The sequence below is a fragment of the Manduca sexta genome, chromosome 15 (assembly GCF_014839805.1).
Source record: "Manduca sexta isolate Smith_Timp_Sample1 chromosome 15, JHU_Msex_v1.0, whole genome shotgun sequence".
Taxonomy (NCBI): domain Eukaryota; kingdom Metazoa; phylum Arthropoda; class Insecta; order Lepidoptera; family Sphingidae; genus Manduca; species Manduca sexta.
Window position 1 is genome coordinate 9,595,680 of NC_051129.1, and position 16,953 is coordinate 9,612,632.

Here is a 16,953-nt window from a genome sequence, read left to right on the forward strand (position 1 = left end):
GTAGTGCAAAGACCATTCTTGATTTGTTTATTTTTTTAATGTTATGTAATTTGATGGTTACGATTATAATTATACGGTTCTCACGAATGCAGACTTCATTAAACCGATGCCATTTAAAATGTCATACATAAAACAGCTGACACATTAGTCATTCAACCTTCCACCGCATTATCATAAGGGTTTGTTTACACGATGTTTTTTAGGATGGTATAAATGTCATTACATAAAACATATTGTAAAAATCTAAAACACGTGTGCGTACGCAAAAAAATCATTTATTTTAAGATAAACGCTTCTACTATGATAATACGGTTGAATTCCACCTAATCATTTTTGACAACAAGCATGTCTCGGTATATCCGGATTGATACCAGTGTGTCTTGTGTTGTGTACGAAACCAGCATTTCGACTGACAAAATTACTCGAAGACCAAACCTTTTCACAGTTTATTTTCTTAAATATTTGTCACGTATTCTGGATTCTTTTGATCAGAGAATAATCTACTACCATAAAGTGATTCGTCTAAAAAACATCCATCAAATAAACAGCAATGTAAATGAGACCTAACGGTCACGAGCAAATGAAACAATTCACGGCGAAGTGCATTCATTCAAGTGCCCCCGATTGCCACCGTTTAATGGCATTAATATCATTGTCCGGCGTTCATTAATAATTCCACGGACAGTTGTATCGGCCGGCCGTGGTGGGACTTGGCCCGGTGACACGAATCGGTACATCATTGGTAATAGGAAGTGGCCGGGATGGCGAGGTTCTGGTATTAATGATTCCATTATTTTGGTCTTTATTGCTTATTGGAGACGTCTGTGTCTGATTTAATGCCGAGTGTGGGGAATTGCGGTATTAATATTATAAGTCTATGTCGTTTAAAGTTTTATTCTATGTAGTGTCGAAGGTGGTGCAGTGCAAGGCATTTGAAATTTAAAGTTATGATCATGGGTTGGTATGCTGTTTAATACTCATTTCATTATTGAGTTGTCTTTTTTGGGATTTGAATACACATAAACAATTAGCATTAGTGTTACTGGCTGACTGCTGGACTGAACGAAAATATTTTTAAAATCAATTATTTCCAAGCTAATCATATTAATAGGCAGCGAAGGCAAACCACATATGACATGGACCGACTACCTGGTGAAGGTCACCGAAGTCCGATAGATGAGGGCGGCCCAGAACCGGTCCCTGTGGCGCTCAATGGGGGAGGCCTATGTCCATCAGTGGACCATTGCCGGCTCAAATGATCATGATGATGATGATGAATCGTATGAATAAAACCCACATAGTTTAGCCCAAGAGAATCGAACACAAGACGTCTTGACACACAATCCACAATACCAGGATGTCAAATCGTCCAGTTCTAAACATGAATCACGCCCATTACGTTGTCGCCAATAGACCCGGTGTCAGCGTCATGTCATTGCTAAATCCCGGTACCGATATACCGGACAGCTGTAAATCCATTTAAGAGCCAAAGGAGCGGCGCACGCGTCGACCCGTCAATTAAGTTCAATTAGCCGGCCGCGACTCCGGCTCTCCGGTTCCTTTCATCGGAACGGATTCGCCGGGCGCTTGATAGTGGATGATTAGCGTTACGTGACGGTTTATGTAAACGTTTTGTTTTATTATAATAGCAGTACACTTTATAGTAATTTCTGGATTTCCAGTTAGTAAGAGAGGAAAAAAGTTTGACTGTTTGGAGGAAATTAGGTAAAGTTAACGTTATAGTAAAGAACTATATATGAGCAGCGATTACTGAACCATCGGATTCTGGGCTGCAAAGACGAAATTTTGTGATTAATCCATAATAGGAGTAAATAATTGATGGTCTTTTTGTTGTTCGATGGTCGCTTGCTGATATGACTATGCCGATTTGAATTTTGACGACGCGTTCGTGATTCCAAGAAATGTTTGTCAACCAACGGGAGCTTTATCACATAATATTATTACCTATCGGCTTCCCGAAGAATCAGCGTCCTTATAAATCACTATAATCCGACTCTAATATTGTAAAATTGTAAAATGTTTGTATGTTTTGAAACTTGTTAGAAAGAATACGGATAATAATTAATATAATAATTTGGTACGCAGATGGATCAAATTTTAGCTAAACATGTAAGCGCCTTCATCCTGAAAAATTGACAAATATATTTACTGTGAGAAGTGAAGAGGTCGAGCCTATAAGTGTACCAGATTCAGATTCAAAACCGGAGCAACTCATATGTTTACCGATCGACAATTCTCTAACTTGATCGCTAAACTTGGGTATAGAAGCGAAGATTCCACTGATTTACAACCTTATCGCTATTAAGCTATTAAGGCGATGCACCACTATCACTAAGAATTTCCAGGAAACGATAAACCAATGACGATACACACATCGATATCGTGCGTACATTCGCGAACGCCTGCGCCTATTTTCAGTCACACGTTCCGCGATAAACCGACTGTGCTGTGTTTCTTAATTGCTTATTGCAAGATACAGACACTATCGGGGCATTATAACCAACATAATAAGCATTATCATAACAATAACAAGCCAGTAACTCGTGGCACTCGATGCGCTCATGGCGGTTGTGTGATAACCCCTCTAGAGCGCTCGGTTCAGTCGCTTTCTGTTCGCACCGCGTAACGCTTATGTTCGAATAATTTGAATTATTCTCGTCAAGTCTCGTCTCGTTTTCAAGTTTCGATCTTTTGAACGGTATACAAAGTGACAGTGTTAAAAGTGAATGTGTTGGTGTTTTTATTGGCTTTAACGAAGAGGTAAATATGTCGTGTTTGTGTCAAAGATTGTTACAGAAATGTTATAGAATGCAAATATACCGCTCAATATTCAGATCAAGTTTGCATCAAATGTTTTTATAGTTACTAGTTTTTGTTCATAGCAAAATTAAATTCGTGTTATTTGCTTTTGCCCTCGATTATACTTATCAACTTAGGTATGAGTATATTGTAAATATTTGTGTAACTTACATCCATAATGAAACTAATGCCTATATTCTATGGAAATATAAGTACTATGGTTCACTACAGTTCGCCTAGCTTGAGCTTGTAAGCTACGAGTACCTTAAGATCACTGTAATATGTTATTTTTTTATTTATCAAACGAACGGTAACTGCTATTTGTGACAACACTTTTAAGTACTTAAAGTTCTTTTCTTAGACTCGAATCTCCCTCCACAAACATTTGGCCTGCGGGTATTTGAAATAACAGATTCAGTACGAGATTGTATGATTGATGCCGGTGTAATACACTTTTAGACGTGTATAATTGGACTATTGTTATCATAATGCACGTTCAATGCAAAGTTTACCGAAGTTAAATTGCCCATACATATCCCCAGTGTGGATCAATGGAACACTGTTTTTTATTGTTTGAACGAGTCAAGATCGATGTTGCCAGTTATTATGATATGTAGCTAGTTTTGGAATATGTATTGTAAAAAATTTCCTAACTTTGTATTACTTTATAGCTATAAGTTATATTTAAATTATTGTAATCGTAGTTGGACTGCCTCGGTGGCGTAGTTGTATTGCACGTCCGGTACAGTAGCGCTCTGAGGTCCTGGGTTCGAATCCCGGGTCGGGCAAAGTGATATTTGGGTTTTTCTGCTCAGTATCAGCCCGGAGTCTGGAATTTGTGCCCGATATGGCGATAGGCTCGCCCACTATCACATCATGGGACGGAACATACTTGGCGAAAAGTGGGTGCCCTAGTTGCGCCTCTGCATACCCCTTCGGGGATAAAATGCGTGATGTTATGCATTTATAATCGTAGTGTTATGTCTGTTGGAAAACTTAATAAATAAAAAAAAAATACCTACGTCAATAGAATGGGTTTTTCCTTGCCCTGTATTATACTGGATTGAATAATAATATTTATATTCGGGCCGCTTCGAATAGGGCGATCTGGAAATCTTGGGAAATGCCCATGTTCAGCAGTGGACATCCTGCGGCTGATGATGATGATGATGTATATACAGTATAGTTCACATATATAGTTATCCGACGGTACACGTATCCTTTCACGGCCGCTTTGACGGCCACTGCATATTCCGACTTAAGGACGCGATTCGAAATTAGGTCCTATGACCCCTATAGTTTTTCATCACATTTCGTACGACGAGTCGGTCGTAAGCCATTGGGGTAAACTACATAATTTGGAATACGTGCTTCTTTCAAATTCCAGGTTTGAACTCCTTTAATAATTGATTTATTAAATTAAGAGAACTACATTATATATGTCCATTGTCGCCTGTTCTCTAACACACAACGATACATTATCTCTTTTATTTTATACTGTTTTATCCTCTGTTTTTTTTTCGTGATCGTAGATGTTTGTTTATGTTTTTTTTATAGCAATTGACACGAGTACAATCGACCTCGAAATTTTATCATTGTAGCATGGCAACATCGTACGTGGTGGCCGCCATTTCTCAGCAGATGACGCGTTCCATCAATCACCTCTCGTTACGTAAAGGAAGTCTTTTTTTCCTCGTCAAATTTTGTATACACTTTTCTCGTAATCGCTATGGTTACGAAGATTCGCGTACCATGATGTAACACGGACCTTTCACAAGTCACTAGAGGCGAGAGAATCTTAAAACAAATTTTATTCTTATATAAATTAATTTCATTATTACTGGAAATTGAAGAATGGCCGGGTTCATCACAAATTTTCTGTTGTGCAATGTTGTTAGTCTGTGGTTTTGCAAAATAGATAGATGTAGCGGTTATTAAGTTGAGAGCTTTTGATTTCAAAATCGCTTAAAGGTATGGTGGAATAGTCAACCGAGTTTCGTGTGACATGTATATTTTACATGCATTATGGACCCTAAGAATAAATATTTTTAATCAGTGATTAAGATAATTAAACTTAACTTTAAGTTAAACTATTTGTGATTTTATATGTCAAGAATTAAATTGACAAAACATTGATAGTAACAACTAACAACTAATTAAATATATATTTAGTCTATGTAAGCATGAAAAGTCCAATAATTACTTGTTGGGCACAATGTTGGGTACTTAAATTGTCTATCGATCCAGTGTTCAATAAAAATAAAATGTATTTGTTTACATTGTGCATTAATGAGGTGTAAACCTCTTTGCCTATCAACCGCACCGAGTTGTAAATATCTACCTATTATAAGTACCTATTTCAGCCATCAAGCTTTACGCAAGCATTGGTTCTTCACCCATGAAGGACATTAAAGCCAGTGCGATCCTATGCATTATGATATAATAATATCAGCCCAGTATTATATACCGTCCCACTATTAGGCACGGGCCTCCTGTGCTAATGAGAGGGATTAGGCCTTAGTCTACCAAGCTGCCCTAGATTGATAGATTCCATATAACCTCATAATTCATATAGAGAATTTCTCAGGTATGCCGGTTTCCTCAGGATGTTTTCCTTCACCGTTAAAGCCATCAATAATTCACAAAGAATACAATAGACACATCATTTTAGAAAAGTCACAAATTTTTGCCCTCGGGTTTTGAACCTGCACATTCGTCTCGACAGTCCGTTCCACAGCCAGTTAAGCTAGCGGCGCTTATATCATAAGCACCTAATTTTTCAGGATGATTGCAGTACATACCTACATTTTTTATACACTTCCAAGCTATTATAGACTTATGGGTCGGATGTTTCATTTTATTTTTTTTTGAATTAGCGTTAACGATTGTAGCAAGACGTCTTGGCTACGGCTCTTGATTTTTATTAGCGTGTATACTCGTAACACGGCTGTCATCTCCGTGAAATTAGCGTGGAATGATATTCTGCATGCCAATTTCAATTGTCATGAACTAGATGACCAGCATTATATGCTTGTTAAAATAACATGTTGCATAGGAAATCAGCCCCCTTCTATGTCCCAAAGAACCGCGACTCGTAAGCCGATGTCGTTTAATTTGATGTTTGTGATTGGTCGAGAGGCCAATGCGTCAGTCACGTGTTAGGCTCTCTACCAATAACAATAAAACAACACGGAGTCGCGTCGTGTTTTTTGCCACATTCTAAGCACATTAAATCCTGTTAACACGATGCATTCGAGAAATGCGTACTATTACACACAAACATGCGTGCTGAAAACAGAAAGCGAGCGCAGCAAACACGCCTGGCGTTTGCTGTTAAAAATATGCTGCATATCCACCAAATCTCGAAACCACAATCTCCGATTGGTCGTATCGAAATCCGGACGCATGTCGCATTAAACCACTCGTACTGACGTAATCGTACTTAAGTGGATGATAAGCTATATATCTGCCTTTTTAATAGTGTTTACAGCGATTTATCGGTCAATATAATATAGTATTGCTATACTAACATACATATTATGAAATAGGTATATTATAAATTATACTACATTTTATTATTTTAATGATCCTGTTTTTATAATAATCGAGTTTGTGAATATGTTCGTGTTTGGCATTAAAGATAATGTCAGTGTTCAACTTAAGCGGCGGCGAATTTCGATTATTGTTCCAGGGGACAAAGCGGAAATTTCATATACTATTTAGTTAAAATTTTTGTGTAGTAGTGTTGGAGGGGGACACAACTGCCCTCCTGGATACGCCCTTGTTTAGTCGTATGGATAATGGTGATGAGTAAACGCGGAAAAAGCTAAATGGATATTTAGAACTTTCAATCCAAGAATGAAACATCTACTGGTGTGGAAGGGTGAGCAAAGACTAGTCAATAACACCATCTATGGCTATACATTTTGTTTACTTTGTTAATTATGGTTATACAGCGCCGTTTCATTATATTGTCAACGATTGGTGATTAATTAAAATGTGTTCATTATCTTCTATAACTATATTACCGTTGTATTTGGGTTGATGACTTTTTTATAATGGTTGTATTTTATTGTAAACTTAATGACGTGTTTATTAAGGTGTAGTTTAAATCGCACGGATAAGTCATTTTAAAGTTTTGTTTTTCACTTGACCGTTATCAAACTAGGTTAGTAATATCACTTTTAGTGGTTTTGATAGTTTGGTTGTTCCTTAAGTTTAAAATCTGTTTCAAGGACGTATCTTCAATAAATATGCATCGCATGCGCATCTGCCTGCGCGAATATGATGTTTATTACATTTTTGTAATAATTCAGGTAACAATGGAAGCGTGGTGCTATGTGGCACCAGCATTTAAAGATCTGGATGAGGTGGCTATGTTTCAAAACCTTCAAAAGGAGCCATGACTGATAAAGGGTTAACCACACCCGATGGGAGGATTTTTTTTTATATATTTCCTTGTCTTTATGCGGAAAATCACTTGCCTGAAGGGCGACTGATCGGTGAAATCGTCTGTCTTACATTCTAAAGTTAGGCCCGATGATGTGAAACACCTTGGAGCTAGCTTTGAGTTCGAGTACATTACACTATTAACATATATGCAGGAGAGAAGGATATATGAAGGAGGAGTAAATTGCGAGTAATTTTTTAAAAAGGGTACCTCAGCGTTTCCTCCTACACAGGGTTCCACTTGATCATCACCTTCTATGACGTGAGAGTAAAACTCAATCGTGTCCTCTACTTTTCATTATAGAATTTTTTTAAAGTTATTTCCTGAGCTCCACACAATTCGACAGCTTCCAACTGACTATTTCAAATGCGACGTGCCCTATTCATACCAACGATTTAACATCTTAACTGGTTTTGCATAATGATTAATTTAAATTAGCCGACGCACCCAAATATACTGTATTTGGGACAAGTACTAAACTATGACAAGCACGAACTTTTTCAACTCATAATGATGGAAAACGTAACGGGCAAAAGGAAAACCGATTGAAGAAAATAGCGTGGTTACGGAACATTCGCGAGTGGACGGAGAATGGAAGCGCTGAGATATTTCTCCTTGCAAGATATACTGAGCTGACTGCAAAACTTCACTAGTTAAAGAGGCACTACAAGAAGAAGACACTATTTATACTCCACAGCGGCATATTAAGTAAACTCCCGCGACCCTTTTCGGCGTATTTGAGACGGTGCCTGGTTAATGATCAACGCTTGTCATTCCCCATATAGATTTATACAATATACACGCTTCAAATAATATTACAATGTTACTTATTTAATTGTGCAATAAATGGAGTATTCTAAAACGATAACAAATTTTAAATGCTACACGAGTAAATAAATTAGACATATTTATACGATGTGCCGATAACCAGGTTCGCCATGATGTCTTTGTTACTAGGCAATGTAACTCTTTATTTATATGAATGACGATAAGCAACGCGACTGCCCAATATATAGTAGCAACAACATACGAAAGTTCGACTGTCCTCGTCATTCTGAAACGTGTCTCAAAATGCTCAGTAATTGCATATCACGCATTTATCCCCGAAGGAGTATGCAGAGGCGCAGGCATAGCTTGTCGACTGACGAATTATAGTCTACACAATCATAGCGGCCTAATGGAATATACACAGGATATGTTCCTATTCTAAGATTTGTTAAACCTTATTAAGAGCAGCCTAATGAATGTTAGACATCGGTATGAAACTTTTTTTGATTTACTTCCGAAGTTGCGACAACTTTGTAGCCGTCATGCTCCGCCCGTGACAATTAAGGCAGCAACATCTCAATTCGTCTTCGCGATTAAATCCAAAAAATAATTTTATTTTAAAGACAACCCACTCGACACAAACACAATCTTATTTCAAACATCTTCCTTGAACGTAATTATCATACTGGCATACGGCAATTAATTAAAAATATACGACTCGCAGTAGATTTTATAGTTCAATTTAGTGAACGTTAATATAACAATTTATCTGTGAATGTAATTATACACGAGTTACGAGTGTTTTATGCTATGCAGTTAACATTCTTATTGATTCGCGGAAATACGGGGAAGTCTTGGGTTAATATGTGTCTCTGTGTTTCGCATTTATACGTAAGCTCACGCGTTTATCCCCAATGAGGTAGATAGAGACGCAACTCGTGTTAATACGTCGAGTTAATATCTATTCCATAATAGTTGGTATTTATAATTTGTATGTCTTAATGTACGTAAGCTCACGCGTTTATCCCTACACGGATAGATAGAGACGAATCTTGTAAGTAAATTTCGCCGATATCTGTCTCATGATAGTATGTGATTATATCGGTGTATACACAATTTCGAATTAAATAAGTAACAATTCAATTCATACTCTTCCGTAATTAATGTGGACGTCAATGACTTGTAAAATTTAATTAAACATTCTTGTACCTACTAATTAGACTCAAGGTTGTAGAATTAAGCATGCTTGTTACAGTGCATTTAAGCTAATCAAACGGCTCAAACACATTTAGCTGTTAAAGTCTTGATAAAAATTATAAGTAGTTTTAAACCTTTTAATAAAAAGGATTAGGGTTATTTGTGGTATTTAACAATTTATTTTGTCTCATACTTCTCTTCTCTTCTTGTGGTGTAAAAAGTACGTAAGAAAGCGTGTGTCACTGAATGACACCACTGATTCATTGTTGATTTTGCCAATGTCAATAGTCAAATAATATTGTTTTCTTGAACTAGAAACTCGCGGCCCGAGTCTCCTCTCCTTAGTCGTCGGTGAGATAGTGACGGCCTATTTATACATTACTGGTTGTAGATTATAGTTAAGTCCGCCCGGATAGCGATCACCGTACACAAGGTGTTAAAACGCGCTATAATTGCCCACGTAAGTGTGTCGCGTTCCGGGATCAGCCTTTGTATATCCGGTTCCTGCAGGCCGGCATAATTGTGTCGACTGTCGAGGTGTAATCATCTCTCATCTGTCGGCATTCTATTGGTCCCCATTCCACTTATCATCTGGTGCAGTGGGGTACATTGCCGTTTTCGGTTAAAAAAAAAAACAACGCCCGTCGGTCAAAAATTTATGATGAAATTGAAATGTCACCGCTTATTTTTTATGATCTATCGCAAATTTAATAAGAAAGCATCGGAATTTCTAAGGAATGTGTTGCGCGATCGTTCGTTTAAATTATTAATAAACAGAAAGTCGTGGTATTTTTGTATAATTATGCAAATTTTATAGTACTCTCAATGTGTGCCCAATATGCGGTATTTATAACAAACGTGACGTTAGTTAGTTTCGAAAATTAATTAACATTACATTTTTCGTGGAAAGTAAATATCAGCATTATATGAATTTCATATTCATTCTATGATCTCATGTGTATATGGATTATTAAGTTATAATAAAACTATCACTTTTTGATGAGCAAACAAAGCCTTCGTCCTAATACACCTTTGGACTTTAAATCATCAACTTGACCGAACTTTCGTTGGTAAAAAAATACTTTTCAGAGAATTCAATAAAAACCCAATGAGAGTAAAGTCGCGAGCAATTGCTAGTTCTAAAGTTTTGTATTTATTGCAAGGCACTCCGTGAATCGGCAAGCAAATTGAGCCATTAGTTCCGGTAGTTTCAGAATGGCATAGTCATCCATTAATTAATTTCGTGTCTAGTTAGTTGTCCAGAGACAGACTTTTCGAATTGCCTATAAGTAATTCATTTTTGCTAAGGCGGAAACGAAGAGTTAATTGCGTTCATCCGCATACCTTTTTTTACAAAACAATAGAATCACTCGATTGTGCAGATTTCATTTCATGTTGCCACAACATTAACAATTAATTAAAACTAATTTGATAAATACCTCCCCCGTCACATCATGGGACAGAACATGAATGAATGAATCCCTTCCTAGCCGAATTTCGGCCACGGCGGCCAATCTCAACGGAGATCAGTCAAGTACGCAGGATATATTATGATAGTGCACATGGGTGTGCGCAATACACTGGTGCACTCTCTGTTCCTTCACTCTTACAGTCCGATGAGACGGTATTCCGACATGACCGGATAGAGATCAGACGCAGGACCAACGGACAGAACATATCTACATGGTGAGAAGTGGGCGTCCTGGTTGCACCTCTGCCTACCCCTTTGGGGATGAAGGCGTGATATGTGGTTTTGTTTAAAACTAATTAGGCGCTCGGACAATTTAAATGTTATTCTTTCGTACTACTAAAAGTCGAGCCAAGATGAATAATACCATTCTTAATCTAGTGGCAAGGTACTATGTGGTTCCGAAGTGGAAAGACCTGTGTTTGATTCTTAGTTCGGAGATCACTTTATGTGGACTTTTCTGACAGTATTTTGTCTCATATAGGTAATTTAGGCTAGGATGAACACCAGTAGTAAGAACTAAGTCAACTAATTTCTGCAACAGGCAACTTGCATTAAAGCGTGTTTGTGATCACCCTACTTTAGGTATGATAAAGGCAAAAAAGATAATCATGATAATAGACACCTGTTCAACATGACAATTTATAAAATATATAGCAGTCATTATATTAAATCTATTTATTACCAATTAGATCAATGCCTATGTAATTATACATCTAGTTCAGTACTTTGAGTCGCTTACGGAGAATAATCGTATTGCGTATTGAATCTATTTGATTTATTGTCACTACGTTTATAGAATTAATGCGTTTATTTTTTTGAGAATAAAATTGATTTTATTAATAAGGGGAGGAACCCAGTAATAAGTTGTTTTGAGATTGCCGCTGTAGTTATTGAAGTATTATGATAATATAATACCTAAATGCTATGTTCTAGTTGTTTAACGATCTTGGCGAAGATAATTTATCAGTTAATTGAATATTGTGTCAATTACAGTATAGAAATATCTAGAAACATAATAAACCTATTAAGCGTCTAATCTACTTGAGTCTTAAATTAAATCTAGATAAGTTCAATTGTTTTCATAAAAAGAACAATACACAAATTATTTAACGAACTTTTTATTATTTGTTACTCTTTTTTTTTATTAATGTTATCCTGCGATACCCTCAGTTCAGATAACGCCGATAGACGCGCGTTAACAACTACTCGTATTTTTGTATATCTAATCCATCCTTTACCACGGAGCGAGTGGAGGCGCTGTGTATGCAGAGACATTGAATCTCTTCGTATATTCTACCACCTCTTCCATGAGGAGTGCTCCGAGGAACTGTTCAATATGGTGCCCGCTTCCCTGTAGTAGAGTTCATCCGTACTACGTCGAATCCGTTAGTAGTACGGTGCGTTTTCACGTCATCATATGAACACCCCGATCAATTGTAATTTTGAATTAACAGCTACCTTTATTAATGTAGTTGTTAACGCGTCTGACGCTAGTTATCTGAACGGATTCTAATTGTTCCGTCCAAATGAGGCTCAACAGAACTTCGCATCTGCACACGAAACAAACATAACTGGTGGTAGGTCTCTCATTTGTGAGAGTCCGCCTGGGTAGGTACTACCACAATGTCTATTTATGCCGCCAAGCAGCAGTGTGTAGTCACTGTTGTTTTCCGGTTTGAAGGACCTTGTAGCCAGTGTAACTACTGGACATAATAAGACTTGAAAGAAAGAAATCAAATCAATCTCGTCTCGTCATTCAAACCAATAAAAAAAGCCATTATTTTCAAACAAAACAAAAAGTAAAACAACACACGAAACGGCTTTTGGTACATATATTTGTTCATTTTCTTGACTTCATTGATCACCGGGCGCAAATGTATGAAACAATCCATCCATATTCTTATAGGTGCATATATTTTTATCATTCATGCGTTACTAATCTCTTGTTTTTATTTTAATTACTGTAGTTTTGAATGTCGTTTTGACTGTGTAATCCGTTGTATATTGGTACTGATAGTAACTCTTATGCGAAGTGTCCTTCGTCTCATGGTGGCGTAGGTATGTGTGCTACTGAAAGGTCCAAGGTTCGAATCATATACATGTGGTAAAAGAAAAATTAAAGCCTTTTACAATATTTAAAAATAAGTGTTTCGCTGCACTCACGTTTAAGTAGGATAACAACACTAATTTTTACAAACAATTTTAGTTACTGATTTTGAGATTATAATAGGAGTTAGTGAGTTTGGAGTGGATGAAATTCACTACACAGGTATATCAAGATTAATTACAAAAGAAGATATATTTTAGCAGGAGCAATAGACCTATCACCTAACAAAGCTGGTGTAGTGTATGTGTTACGCACTTTGCCTACCTTTGAAAAGAGATACCGTGATGCTACATGCTATTATATTTCCGATATGTAACAAACAGCACACGTGTGGAATCCGTGTTCAGGTTTTAAATTCAACTTGTTCGCACTATCGCGTTTTGCAAAATATTATGAGTTTAATATTTATATTGGATAACTTTTATCGTAAATTTTATGTTATAACGGTAAATGTTTTGAAAACATTAGGTGTAAATTCCATGTGTTACTATATATTCGATGCCTACGCCGATACGCTGCGTAGATACCAGTACAGTGCGTACTAAGTTCGTATGTCTGTACGAATGCGCATACTATAAACTTAGATGTGATATGTATAGAATTCGATAAATAATACCGTGTGTTCGATTTAATGCAGGTACGGCAAATTGAACCTACAGCACCTGCTTTTAAGTGCTTTGGGGTCCAGATAGAAGATCGACCGCGAAGAGATGATTATCCTTTAATCTTCGCTAGTCCACACAATGGGGTAGATGACTATGTTTAAAAAAAAACTTTTTATTTAAAAATGTCGTCCAATATCGAATCTAGTCCACAAAATAAAAAAATAAGTTATAAAGCTATGAAATTTGATGACAGGGGAAGTTGTTAAATAACTGTAATAGTAAACTGTGACGTCACCGATTATCACTCGCATAACACTGCGTGCGTGAGAAAGAGACAACGCGGTAACCCCAGCACGCCCTCACTTTTTCTTACAACAATATTACAAATTTGAATAACTGCTTCATTTTTCAATGTTTGTTGCTAACTTTACAAAAGAATGGGTTAGTATTCCCTAGGGTGCGAATATTGATTCACCAAAAACTAAAGTGTCACAAAAGCTTTGGCTAGGTATTTCGTTGTCTAGATAAAAAAGACTGTTATGGCTTCACTATTGCAAAATTTTCCAAAGTTTAGCCTAGTTTTTAAACGTCACGGAGAAGATATATTAACGAATTATCTATTGAAATTGAGATGTTTATTTTCTATTGTTTCAACGTTTAATACATGTATGCCATCATTTATCGTAAGAAATGTCGTCGTTTTTCCAAATCAAAGACAATTTACAAATCACTACAATAGTCGCGAAGGGCCCATATAACTCGGTTCTGGCCTACTTCGCTTTCGTAATTTATATAAAAATCTAATTATCTGAACGATTTGTGGCTATATGTTGCATCGGGTACTCTTTCGAACAATTTCACCCTTCGCCACTACACTACAAGTATATCCAACTGAGTAATCTTATTCTGTAAATTTGTATCTGACTTTGGTTTTCGATATTCTTATTGTATTTACACGGGCGCCAGTCAATGTAAATGAGCATCGAGTCGAGTGTAAAATGGTTGTCGGTGTCACTCGCGTGACCCGGCGGCGCACGGCATACATTACGAAGACAATTGAGCGAGTGCCGCGTTAGTTTGTTTCAGTTAGAACTTGAATAAACGGCAAACGCTGGAACAACGAATGAACTCTATCCCAATACCTATCAAATATAAAAAAGAGTTTATGTCATATATCATACTACTAGCGCCATCTAGTGCACTATAGTAGCTTTAATACCCAATATACCATCGCAATGTATTTGAAATAAGGTACCTATTTGCCTTAATTCAATGTGATCATGTTGTTTCAATGTTTTGTTAGAATTTTTATTATATTCTTTATTCGTTTAATAACCTTTCAATCATAATAGGTTATATTTATTATTGACGTTTGGATATTGTAAATGTGTGCTCTGTTAGGAATTTTGCGCGGAATTTACAGTTTCGTAAATAACACTGACATTGCAACTGTATTTATACATTTATACATTTTTATTATCCTTAATTAATTCCAATACATATTCTTTCACTGTTGGTCTTATTTTAATATTCTCATGCATATTCATATTTTATTCATTGTTGGAAGGTAAATAACGATGTATCCGATAGTTTTTTTTTTATTCATAAATATGTTGTGTTAATCAATTTTAAAGGTGAATATAGGGAATGTAAGAGGGTTTTTAATGCAATAATATGAGAGTGGCCCCTGTTAATAGAATATAGACGGCGAATTATAATTATTTAAATAAAACTAAAATGTTAAAAAAAAGCTGTAAATTCTTTTTTTATTTGCTTTGTTGGGGACTGTATTAAAACTTCCACGGATTTGTTCACTGGTTTATTTTCGAATCTGCTTATCTCGTACCAATTTTCTTAATCTGCCTCGAACTACAAACTACGCATACAATATCCCGACTTACATACTAGTTTAGGAGGCACTATAACGCACGGGTGTGCCTCCTACGCACTTTTCGGTCATTGGCCCGCCGTTTTTCCCTCGTTGGCGCGTCCGTCGCTCTGATTGGCCGTAGGGTTCTGGTGGGCGGGGCGTCGTTCCATGATGCGCCGGCGCCGGGTCCCTCGTCGAGCGCGTGCAGTGCGCGCCTCAGTCGCGCGGCGACCGCCGTCCCGCGACGTTGCTCCTCTGGATGCGGCGTTGACGGGTCGCTCGCTGAGCGTGCGGCGCGCGGGCTTCAGTCCCGCTGCGTCCGCCGTCCCGTAACGTCGCTCCTTAGGCAGCGTCGTCGACGGGCCTCAGTGTCACGGCGGCCGCGAAGTCGTCGTGTCGCTAACATCCTCCCCGGCGTAGCTCGCGCAGCCTCCTCCTCCGGGTGCAGCACGACGATCTTCGTCACCGGGCGTCGAAATACGCCGCTCTTTGTCTTGATTTCAGCGACTCGTATGGCTCCGTCGGGTCCCTCGAACGTGCGCTGGACGATCCCCAGCGGCCACACGTTCCTCGGCAGCTGTTGGTCGGCGATGGCGACCACGTCGTTCACGCGCAGCGGACGAACTCTTCTTGTTGACTCGCCGCGGGGTACCAGGGTCGGTAGGTACTCCGCTATCCACCGGCGCCAGAAGTTGTCCGCCAACGCTTGCGCCGCTCGCCATGCCCGTCGATCGACGTCTTCACAGGGTCCGATTGTGGGAAGGCCCGATGATGAGCCCAACAAAAAGTGATTGGGCGTGAGCGCCTCCGGTGCGTCCCCGGACTCGCAGCACGCCATCTTCTAACACCGGGTCCAGCTTGAATAGCCGACTCGTCCTTTGTACCGGCTGGGAAGACTTCAATCGTTGCAGCTCTTCCCCGAAGCTCTCCCTTTGCGCCTGTTGCATTAATAACATCTCCGCCCGCTTCAGGTGTCCCACTTCCAGGTGTGGTGTCTTGCGTCGCGCGATGTCCGCGAACGCCAAGACTCTCGCCGTGGCTCGCACCAATGTTTCATACTTGGAGAAGCGGGTCGGGTCGGGCAGCCAGCGTTCCTTTTCCGGGCTCTCTGTGACGTGCAGGACCTCTGCTTCGTCGTCCTGACTTCCGTCTCTCGTGGGCCATGATTGTTCGGGCTCGAGGAGGAAATCAGGTCCCCGGAACCACCGGCTGTCTTCACTCACGGCGTCGCTCCGAAGTCGAGTGGCTTCATCGGCGACGTTGTGCGTCGTGGGTAGCCATCGCCACTCACTTTTGTCGGTGAGCTCGGCGATCTCCCGCAGACGATGCGCGACGAAGGGTGTGTACCGTCGCTCGTCGTTCCGGATCCAGTGGATGACTGTTGTGGAGTCAGTCCAATATATAGTTCTCTCCGCCACGATGCGATGCTCCTTCTTCACTGCGTCAGCGAGGCGCGCCCCGATTACCGCCGCTTGCAGCTCGAGGCGGGGTATCGTTTGCGTCCGTCGCGGTGCCACCTTCGCCTTGGCGGCCACCAAAGAGAGTGTAACGTTCTCTTGGCCGACCATCCGCCAATACGCCACCGCTGCGTAGGCCTGCTCGCTGGCGTCGCACATAACGTGGAGCTCGATGCGTCGCTCGTGGCTCGTCGGTCCATAATGTCGG

At 39.1% G+C, this 16,953-nt stretch overlaps 1 protein-coding gene across 13 annotated transcripts in view; it reads left to right on the forward strand.

The window, feature by feature from the left end:
- The window catches only part of LOC115449030 (protein N-terminal asparagine amidohydrolase), a 127,684-nt gene that overhangs the window by 98,719 nt on the left and 12,012 nt on the right, over positions 1-16,953 (forward strand). Inside the window, exon 1 of one of the 13 annotated variants that reach the window (XM_030176714.2) lies at positions 2,443-2,781. The exons of 11 other annotated variants lie outside the window; for them this stretch is intronic. The gene's annotated coding sequence lies outside the window, so the exon portion shown is untranslated. Of the gene's footprint in view, positions 1-2,442; positions 2,782-6,555; positions 6,704-16,953 lie in introns of those variants that run through there. One more of the 13 variants, XM_037438797.1, reaches the window with a different exon arrangement.